Source organism: Rhyacophila brunnea, unplaced genomic scaffold, assembly GCF_057557595.1.
Source record: "Rhyacophila brunnea isolate RB1 unplaced genomic scaffold, BYU_Rbru_1.0 scaffold_20, whole genome shotgun sequence".
NCBI lineage: Eukaryota > Metazoa > Arthropoda > Insecta > Trichoptera > Rhyacophilidae > Rhyacophila > Rhyacophila brunnea.
In genome coordinates, this window is record NW_028232860.1 from 19,136,931 (window position 1) to 19,149,395 (window position 12,465).

The following is a 12,465-nucleotide window of genomic DNA, read 5'->3' on the forward strand; positions in this document are numbered from 1 at the left end:
GTAGCATTGCATAACCCTGAATACATACGGTTCTACAGCAAAAGAGACTCCATATATGTAAATTGTTCTCGGCAATATTTTCTCCCCAAATTTAATACTGACTGACGAGGTCTTTGTCAGCTCTCCTGTATCACCTTTTCTTGTCAACCTCTTAAGGTTGATTACTTTTGCATCACTTTTGATTTCCATTTGCAGTTCTTGGAGGTCCATATCAATATCGACTTTTCTTATTACTCCATAAGAGCAGGAGTCATTCTCTTTGGTCACAAAACCGAGATCTTTGAGTTCTCCAGCTTGTTTCACTTTATCTGCTTCTTTTTCGTCTTCTACTTGGATGTACGTCTTTAAATTTTTATTGTAAATTTTCTGTACTTTTACTCCTGCCTTATGCAGCATCTGCGCTATTTTTAACTTTAATGGAATTTTACTTCCCGTCGCTATCATGACGATGTTTTGGTTTCCCTTTGGAGTGACCCCAGAGTCTCTTCTGGGTTTTTTTCCAGAGGTCACCGTCTGCCATTCTTCTTCTTTTTCTCCAACCACTTCCTCTTCATCATCGTTTCTTTTCTTCTTCGATTTTTTGGTTTCATTCACTTCCATTGTGGTGTTTTCCATTTTATTGTTTTTGCCGTTCACGCGGTCTTGGAATTCGCGCAACAGTGTGAACAAAAAACAGTGTGGACAACCCCTCGCTTCACAGCGTTTGACGCACTCCCCGCACAAAGTGCACTATCCGTGCAACAATAAATATTTTTCACTTTTTCTCAAGCACTGGCACTGATTGTCAAAATCACATGGGACCACACATGTTGAGTTTATTGTCAAATTCATTTACAAACAATATTATTTTTGTTGTATCCCGTATTTATAACCGTTCGCGAGTAACCAGGCGAGTAGCGACACGAATACGCAAGCGAAGTTGTACAACCTCACTCCACCGCTGTTGGCTTCCGACTGTGTCAAGTGGTTTGTTTTTTTTTTTGAAGTTATACTTCTTTTGGCGCATTTGGGAAATCAGATTAGAGGGTATTTTTGGCGTGTGACATGTAACACATAATTTATTTTTTCACACGATAAAAAACGCAGTCGATTGGATTCGAACCACCGATTGTTGGGTTATCGGCCGAACGCACTACCTTTACGCCACAGTATAATACTGCAATCGTGACGATTATACAGTTTAATATTATAGTTTAGTATTGTTTCGTTGCCTAGGCAGCGAATTTATTATTGTCGGCAATTTGAAATTCCTTACGTAAACAAACGATTAAACATCAGTGACAGTTGATACTTTAAAAATAGAAACAATGAAAAACCATTAAGTATATAATTTAGTCATATAATTTAAAGTGTATAGAAATAAACCAACGGCGTTCCAATAAGCGGTCCTTTTTCTTGAGTGTGTAATTTAACAAGATAATTAAGAACTAGAAGAATCTAGTTTATCACAAGTTTTGTTTTTGTTTTGTTACGCCAAAGAAGTATAACTTCTAACGCGCATATATAAGTACACACACCGATTTTTTTCAATACAATATTAATATCATTTAATTAAAGCATCATCAGCATCATTAGAATAGTGTTAACTCAGAGTATCTTTGACTTCATTCAATAACTCTCTCCACCTGTCAGTGATTTCCTTAGGCAAAGTCCCGCCCTTTATAAATCGGTGGAATAATGGATTTGCATACGACCGCGTCTTGAAACTTTCTAAAAATTCTCCCTGACAGCAGACTTCCCAAACCAGTCGATCAAAGATCTAAAGAATAACGATCCAGCCATCCCCGCCGAATTTTTGAGACCACAAGCGATATTGCTCTTAAAGATATTTTCCCTACAGTAGGAGACAAAAGAGAAGCCATTTAGTTCCCTCTCCATCTGCATAGATATCGTCGGTGTTTTGTAAAAAGGACGAATCAACCATTTTGGCGAAATCGAGATTTTAATGAAAATACAATATGTACCCCACTAGCTTTGTTGTGTAAAAACGGCGAATTTTTATCTAATCGACTAAAATTAAATTAATTAAAATTACGAATAAAAAGCGAATGTGACATATTAGGCCTTTTCAAATATTATATAATAATGCCTATTATAATGTCAGTATTCTTTCTAAGCTTTATTATAAACTTGTTAGATATTTATAATCATCCACAGGTCATAAACAACTAAATGTCAATAGTTAAAAATCCTCCTCCTGTAAAATAGCATTTTGGTTAATTCGCCCTTTTTGCAAACACCAACGATATAAAAAATAAAATACTTCGAAGTGCTGACTTAATTCGAAGGAACTGTATAAACCCCTATTTTCCCTGTACTTTTTCTTTTTTTCCCTTCAGACCCACGACGAATGATGACGAATTTTCTGTGAATAGATTTTGTTGTATGGTACGGAAATAATTACTGTGGCAGCAGAGATGGCAATACCGGCGACAGGCAGAAAATATGAGAGTAGAAAACCATAGCAACCAAAATCAACAACCATATGCAAGACCGACAGATGACCGACAGCAACGAACACAAAACGAACTATATGTTATTACTATTATATTATACAATCAAATATAAAGACATTGAGCATTACAACGATTATTCTAAACTACCAAAAGCAGGCGAGCACACAAAGGGTTTTTGGGACTGGGCCCCGCACAGCAACGAAAAAATACAAATTATTTAGATTTTAGGTGAACGCGCCCCGGATGATTTGCTTATCGAACAGCCTTCTCGGCGGGTTAGTCCCTCCCCATTTCGGCATACTATGATTGGCAAGGCCTGTTTCAGTGGAACTCATGAATTGGTGCAACCATCTGATTCACAGACATCCAATATTTGCTTTAATATTCAGACACCGCACGTCTAAAGACAGCATGACAATGCAGACAACACAAACGGACACTAACGATCCCTAGAAATATGAAAATTACGCCACGCACATTCGATAACCACTCGTGGTCACAATAACTCAAAGAAGTAAAGTCAGGTAAGGTCAGGTGTTCATCGTTGGACTCAAAGTGCGTAGTTTCTGGGTATGAAGAATGGCCCGGAAAAGTGCGGGAGCTCGAGGTTAAGGCGACAAGACGCTATAAGTAATAATGCGGAGTAAATACGAAAGTCATGACACCTGCTAGATTTTGTGAACCCTGACTTCCCTCACCGCGTTAAAAAAAACAATGATACTCGTATATTATTATGGATATATTTTCAAAATTGACCCAATTTTTCTGACCAAAATAATACAAACTAGTGTGAATTAGCATCACTTTATATGACCTTTATTTTTTTAAACGGTTATAAATGCTAATGAATAATGTTTTAGAAAGAAAAAAACAATAGACATTGTATAAATAAGTGCATGACGTGAATCGTTGTTTAAATTTCCATCGTATTCTTTACTGCTCTGAAAAATAACTGTGCTTTGTTTAAACTACTGAATACAACAGATCCGCTGAACAGCATCATATGCGGGTGCAATGCAGTCACCATGGCCACCTCTTGAACGAATTTAATTTTAAATACATATATTTTAATATGTCACCATGCACTTAATATATTATTCATAAGAGATTATTATATGTGAAATATATTTTACATCGTATTTAAAATGCCACCACATCCAGGACTATGCAATGTAAGACCAAAGCCATCGTTCGCCCTGTTATAGCAGATAGCTTAATTTCAAATGGTAGGTAGAAACCTACAGTGCTGGATTTATACTTGAAAGGACCCAAAAAACCCCAAATTATTCCTGCTTAATATTTGATTGTGTGGGAGTCATGGTGTGATGGATGATGAAGTCGGGATTTGGTGGTTGCTCCGATGGATGAAGGAGCGTTTTTTTATTTGCAGCGTAAACAGTCGGTACAAGAGTATGTTACAGTAGTTATGTTACAAGTTACAATACTTATGATACTGTTCCGAGGTCCGAATCTCGGGAGAATAAAATGTTGTGCGGAGCGATACAGAGACTGAGATTCTAACAGACCGGGAACTTATATTCGAGTGACATGTCTAAGGAATTATGATCCGCTATTTATTGACGTACTCACAATCAAAATAATATCTTGAAAAGAATATTTAGGAAACAATTATTATAATTGAGTCAGCTACTATATGGCTTTTGCGTCATTGGATGTAACCGACTGTGTGAAAAAATGGATATCGCGGAAATTATCATGGCAGTCAGCTATTTACTGAGTTTGCCACAATTGGACGCATGGAGAAAAGGATATTTAATATCGCCGATCAATATGCTGACACGGATTGAGTTGTTTATTCCGATAATGCAAATTTTGATCAGTCTAATGATCAGATCAGATCAGATCCTATTATGATCGGATATGGTAGGAAAAAAATATATTAACATGGGCGGTGTCTGATATATTATTTGTACATTGTACATATTTTTCTGGTGCTTTTTTTCTGCAATTGATTTCAATAATATTATATTTTAATGTAAGTACCTTCCTGTTTTTATAGAGATTGATGCGGAGATAGCTGCATACTTTGCCTCAAGATTTTTCCAGATTATTTTTCTGGCTCCAGGGCCGCTATAAATTAATTCAGGCGCACTAGGCTATAATCCATTTAGCTTTTTGGCAAATCTGGCCCTGGGTACCTTAAATGCATTACTTTTTACCCTAAACCAATGCCAACATTACTTTTATTCTGATGCTAACCCTTCGTGCTATATAGACTATGTATCGATTTATATGTTATAGTACCTAGTCATAATAATATGTTTGTTGGTAAAAAACCCAGAAAAGTATCATCGTACAGAGGTAAATATGTTGTTTTGTTATATTATTATCAACGTGTCTATAAATTGTTAAAATATAGATAGAATTTTTGCAAATGACAATATATGTGGCCGTCGCACTTGCTAGTACCGGCCTTGATCGGTACCTATTATTGGGGGGACGGATTTGAAAAGATATTTACACAATAAGGGCGCCGTAAAAAAGAGAAGTTCAAAAACCATCGGAATATACTGTTCGAAGCCAACAACCGGTTCACAATTAATCGGAATATATTTTTAGCAACCGGAACACGAATCTGCCAAATGGCACCACAGGGTTTCTTCGGCCATTGTACGTCATAAATGTTAGCCATTATCCTCATAACTTGGCGAGTCGACATAAACAATAAAGATGCGAGATATTCACCAGTAAACCAAGGGTTCAATGTTGCCAGTTGACATAATTTTGCACGTCGGCTTTGCTCAAATAAAGCTTATCGGGCGTTATACGTGCACAGAGATTCTGAAAAAAAACCGGTTTAATTCAAATCGCGCGAACTCCGAAAGTCAAGAGCCAAGTGTGGGTTGGAGTGCAACACTACAATTCATATCATACTGCTGATTGTTTATTGATAAGCTGGTCAGGGCCGAATGCGGAATCAAAGCTGCCCAACGCATTGAATTACTCATATACACATCAGCTGATGAATAAAAAGACTTTCGCAAAAGATTCTGCACATTAAAATTTGTTAGTCATTCGTATTTGTTTTTATTGAACTAAGACTACAATTTATATATGGTGTTGGTTAGTTTTTTAAAAATCAATTAAACACTGCCTAAACCAAACCATAATAATTTTGTATACTTTGGGCGATACGATAAAATTGTGTACATTTTTTCATTCATACTTATTTGTTTTCGTTGGATTAAGAATACATATTATTATTACACATATTGTTGGTTCATTTTTTCAATTCATTAAGCCCTGCCTAAACCAAACTATAATAGATAAAAAATATTATACTATACTATATTATACTATAGAGTATAGATGTTTTATAGATAGATGAGTATTTTTTGACTATTATCTATTACGGCTTGGTTTTCGCAGGCAGGGTTTAATTGAATTTTTAAAATTATCCAACACTATCTGTAAATTATAGTATCATTTCAAAGAAAACATATACGTATGACTGACATAGTTTAGTGTGCACTATTTATGGCGGATCTTAACAGCCTACCTCCACCCTTCGCCACTGGTTCATACAAATGTAATAATTCGTAAACGGGTGAATGTGGTTAAAGCATCCACCCACATTTCAATAAGAATGCTTATTCTAAATTCTCTTCCATGTCTTTACAGCAGTATTTTTATAGTCTTCTTACGTTTCCGTTAAATGTTCTCACTAAGGAACACAAAAATAATGAGAGGTTGTAACTGTAACACGGTTTAATTATCGAGTATCGTGAAATATATGGTCAACTGAAACACGTGTTCAATAATATGTATATTATTTTGATTAGTTATGTCTGTACCAGGGAACTCAGAAATAATGGGAACTCAGGGCTCGAAATGGCTCTAATAACAACATTGATTAAACAAAAATAATATTCATCCAAAAAGCGATAACACCTGTGTCACCGAACCATACAGTTATCGTAAGGCGCTTAAAGAAAAATGATTTATATAGGTACTAATATATCCGTAATGTCACATTGGCACTGTCGGTTACGATGATTCGGCTTGGGAAATAATACGTTTGCTAAACACTCAATATCGAAACAATATCACCAGTTTGATATACTTTGCCAAATGTTTCTTATCACAAATGTCTGTTTCTTGTAATCAATTTCTACATAAGGATTATTTTCACACGGCGACAATTTCCCCAAGTGCCGTGTGCATACATTTGATTATGGAGATTTATTGATTGATAATTAATTGAATGCTGTGTTATTTTGACAGAACCGTCTTAATAACATTTGGCAAAATATATTATTATATAGCATAGAAGATAGATGTAATATATAGCAGTGAACAATTGCTACTTTTTTTTTTCGACCATGTCCGATCCTAATAGGATCATATGGGCCTCCACAAAGTAAAGGGTTGTATTAACAGATTTTTGTTTTTTACGAGAAATGGATGTCAGCCACTTGCTCAACCTATTAGGTCCATACCCTGACTCGTACACAAATTGAAAAACAATATGTGTTCTTGTCAGACCGGCGTGATAGTCCAGCGCTTAAGCCACGCGGCCACCGTGGGTGTAACTGGGGTGCTACTTTGGTCTACCAAATCTACTAAAGAATCACATACTCCACTGTTGTAAAAAATCTGATTTACAAGACGCTGATCCAAACGATATTAACCTACTGTTCGAATTATTGGACTCTCGTCTCTCACCATAGCGATGAGCGTGCGCTCGATATACACCTATTCGAGAGAAAAGTATTCGGCATAAGCTGGAGCCCTATCACCTCTTCCAAGAAGAATGTATCTCGTATCAACATAGCAAGAAGGGAATCCTGGATACCAGACCGGACGGTCAGAGGTCGATTGACAGGCCTAGACTCCGGTGTTTAGACGGTGTCAACAAAGAGGATTCTTTAAGCCGATCCAGTGGTAGGTAGGTATAACTAACTATAATTTCGATAGGTGTGCTATTTTGGCATAATCCGTAATACCGTGTATTCAGCGCTCGAAATGGAAAAGTTTACGAACCGGAGCGCTCGACAGTTTTCTGAAGAACAATACATAGTTATCATCGTTAGAAGACATAGTTATCAAACTTTATGTGTATTTCATAAAAATAAGTGTGTTAGATTTTCTATTATATGGCCTATCTAGCTCAGACGGTCAAATTATTTTTTCCACGAGACGGAGCGATAATTTTACCGATTTCACGAACAGGAACGGCGCTACGGTCCATTTCGAACCCTGCGTGTATTAATTGTGTGTGTGTAAATAAATTAATTATATATCAGTTTGTGACTTCCAATGCTTCCTTTCACGATATAAAATTGTTTTTGAACAGCACCTATCTCACATTAGCAACTGGTTTCAAAAACACTTTCAGTATGATACTACGGAGAAGTTCACATGGATTCAAGATCTGAGATAGAGAAGAGAAATGAAGGTAGCTACAGGGACGTCCCGTGTGATTACGAGATCATGCGTTGCTTGGGAGTGACAAATTAAGGAAGAAATGTAAATAATACCGTTTTTGAGAGTACATTCCGTGAAATCTATACATGTTCGCCTACAGTCTACAACCTACAGGCTAACGATATATGTTGGTATGTTTAAATCAGGCTGAAAAAATAATGCAGTAAAAGTAGGTAATGAACTATTAACAAATTTGTGACTATGTATATATATTATGCATTTTCAGTCTACTTTGGGGCGGAACTTTACCTAGATAATAATATGTCACTTGGATAACTCCGACCCCACTAATGACGCCGTGAGATGAAAAAGTTTGGGCGACGATAGTTGATGAATAAAATAAACTCCATACTTTTTAATAATAATAAGTCCGCTCCTGCATTTTCTAATTTAATTAATATAATCTTCTCTGCACACGGCTCGAATCTTTAGAAGGTGTTTTAATATTATGTTATCGTATAACCTTATTATAATAAGAATTTTAAATCCTTTTGCACCTATCCGATTCACATCTGTATAATATTATTTGATTGAACAATCGTTTTGCACACGACTCTCGATTGTCTTGTGATAAAATGATACGGAAAAAGTTTCTTGCTATATTTATAATAAAATCTCGATTGACATTATTTATTAATATCAATAATATTATACTTATACATTATTGAACAATGGATGTGATCCATTTAATTGAATATTAGTTAATCATACTGTGTTATATAATTAAAAATTAAATAATAATATTCCTAGAAGCGCCCAAAGAAAACGGTCAATGTAGATTGTATATAGTTGAATATCTAAATGTGTAATAATGATATCAAAATAACCGCTTTCCATCTCATGCATGAACTATAAATAATACTCTACTACTAACACAAGTAAAAAAATAAAGGGGAGAATATGGGTAGGTACACGATATTATCATGAAAACTATCAACCAAACATTAAATAATGGACACTAAAGAACACAAAAATAATGGCAGGTGCGCTATCTTCTCGGCGTGGTTGTAAGAATTTACGATTGTCAAGTTTGCAGAAATAAGAGAAAAACAAAGATAATATGCTATTTTCAATATTAAACTTTGTCACGTAAACCCAATATTAGTAACTCTTGGTTCTCCGGGTTAACTCCGGGTTCGATTCCCGATGAGGTCACAATATAGTTATGTGGTTTTCTCAAAGCCTGGGTGTTTGTGTTTGTCTCACTTACATTAGTAATTACAATAGAATAGTCTTGCAGAAAATTGTTAGTAAATAGATGTAACAATTTAAAAATATAAATGTATGGATTTAGGTGAAGGGGGTACTAGAAATACCTATTTTAAATTAAAGCACTCCGGGACTTTTTTCTTTACCACAATCAACAAAATTTAAAATACTTACAACGACTTACATTTAACAAGTTCATTTGAAAATCTGGTACCTACACCTAAACTTGCAATACAATATAGCAATATATTTATTATCTTCATTTAATTGGTTATCATTATTATATATTTGCACACGACGCTATTAAATGATTTAGATAGGTACTTAGAGAAGATACACACTATTATCTTTCATTTTGTGTATTAAATTGATAAGGTATCGTCTCCATCATAATGCCAATGTGTGAAGTGCCTTATAATTATTTTATAATACTAAATTCCTGAATATATTCTTGGTTTTCGTGTATTTTCAGTACATTATGAAGGGAAGATTCGCCGTCACCCTGTATACTATTTCCGTGACTCAGTAATTTCCAGACCAAAGCTGTGGCACTGACTTACGAATTTAGATGGTAGTGCTAGAGATCGATTATCTTCGATTACAATACGGTAACCTGTTCGCAATAAAAAAAACAAATCGCTAAAAAATTATTACCATTCATTTCAATATGCAACAATCGTCATTTTTCTACAAACAGTTTCCCAAATTGCATTCGAAATATGAGCAATAACTAGCACTACCATCTAAGTTTATAGTTTCGTGTTACAGACTGACTATAGTGGACTTTGGTCCGGACCAGGGGCGTCTATAAATAGTCAGGCCATGGCATTAAACGGCAAGTTCATATGATAGTTATTGCGTAGTTTCGAATACAATGTGGTAATCCACAGTAAATAAAGATTTTCGATTGCACATTTTGTATTATAATTTATCAATATGAAATAATCATCATTTTCTACAAACAGTTTACCATATTGCAGTCGAAGTATAAGCAATAACTAGCACTACGGTCGAAATTCACAACTTCGTGCCGCAATCAGAATACAGTAGGCCTTGAAATTAATGAGGGACGCTGTTTTTTTTTTATTTTATGGACACAATGCATATAATAGAATGTATAATATTTATATGCACATTAGTATAAATATTCTTTTTAACACTACAGTAGTGTAGTAGTGTAGTCGATTTCGTGCCGCAACCAGAAGACAGTAGGCCATGAAATTGATGAGGAAAGCTGTTTTTTTATTTCATATACACAATACATATATTATAGGTAGGTATATACACATATGAGTCGTATAGTATCAAAAGTCGATCTGTGCGCTATTCATCATTTCGAGAAAATGACGAAAAACGTTTTGTTGGGTTTTTTAGTGTTATGAAATGAAATGTTTCTACATTTAGAAATTAGAAATTCAATTCAAATTGAACAGTTCTACTTTTGTTTCCAAAGTATTGAACAGTTCTAATTCTGATACCAAGCCCTATTTTATACCACACAGAATATATGATTTTGATTCAAATATTATATTGCTAGTCGTACATTATGGTCAGAAGAATAATTTGGCATATTTAGTTAAAAATCGATATATTTGCGACAGTTCTACTTTTGATACTATACGACTCATATATTCTACACTATAGCGGGCCATGAGGCCCAATGGCAGTAGTGTAGTGGAAACAGTGTAATTAGTAATAGTAGTGAAACAATCACAAACAGCTAGACTATTTATGAAAATCGCATGAATACCTATATTGTACCTCACTGGGAATCGAACAAGGAACCCCCAGATATAAAGCCAGCCCCTTACGGAATGGACTACGAGGGCCGTTGTTTTATTATCCTAGAACCTACTATGTACTTACTAACTCCACTGTCACGTAAAATAAAGCACGTATCAATTTATCGTATACCTACTGCTTGATTTGTGTTTCCATTAATTTCTCTGACATTGATGTAAAATCGTCAGCTTGTAATTTAACTATGTGCAGGTGAGTATTAATGGGGTAAAACGTAAAACGGTAACTAGGGGTAGCTAACTACTCCACCTGCATATACCTACCTAACTAGTAATTTCTCTTGTCACTAGAAGAAAATTAGTAGGTAACTAACAACCTGTGTGAACTGTTTTCATTAGATAATTTATTTTATTCCCTAGTTTAAAGTTCCACTTTTCCACAGGTCCAAAGCTTTTTCAAATTTCGAATAAACGACGAAAAACTGTTTTGCAGATTATACCAAGCAGTAAATTTATTCTTTTTATCATTGTTTTCATAATATGTGTTAACAAATTTAATTTGTATGCAGATAACGTGTAACGTGGAAAAATGGGTTTGGAACTCATTGACAAAATTTGTCTATTTAATAGAGTGGATTCTGAATCTTACTTTTATGAACATAAGTTACTTCACTTTTGTAATAATTCAGTACTACGGCTATAATTATTGTATTTTATGTTTGAATCGCGACACCTGATTGGCCGACATAATTTGGAATGACTTTTGAAAGTCAGTTCTCAAAACATAATGGTTTGCAAGTTGAAACTCTCACCAGGCTAACACTATAGATGAAGATGGCATTCACACATAAAATCATCCAGAATTGTTTTTACCAGAGCGTTGGAGCGGACCTTTTCTTGAGTTGCTCCGCTCCAGCTCCGCTCCGGTACCTAACACTTGCTCCAGCTCCGCTCCATGCTCTGCTCCGCTCTGGGTATTTTTTTTAATGTGTATTATGTAGGTAGGTATACCAATGTTATAAAAGGCAGTTTTGAAATAAGGTTTATTATTCGTCCTTTTGGTTACCTACCTATTGAATCTATTAAACAAAATTACCGGCAGCAAATCGTCTTTCATTATCTGCCTCTTCTGTCAAAAAAAATAGCTTATTTATCACTCAGCAGTGTTGCCGTATTTAAAATAGCATGTTGCAAATTGTCAAATATAATATTTTCATTGGATTTTAGGACGAAAATTTAATAATAAAAAAGCATCCGGAGCAGTTGAGCACTATAAATGTTTGGTGCTCCGGGTAAAACCACATTGCTCCACTGCTCCGTGCTCCCGCTCCAATGCTCTAGTTTTTACAATTCGATGATTCAATAATTATTAACCGGTTCGGTTCAGAAAATCGGTTAAAAAGTCATGTTTATTACCCACCAACTATAAAATATTTAGAATCTGAATAATATTGCTGTATGGAATGATAATAAAATTCTGCACGCTTTGATGTGACATTATTCTGATAGATAGATATATTATTATTATCGAGTATTGACACGTTAAACGACACGTTTATAATAAATTGTACACTTCATTTTCCTCTGAATAACTAAGTAGTCCAAACGCTTAA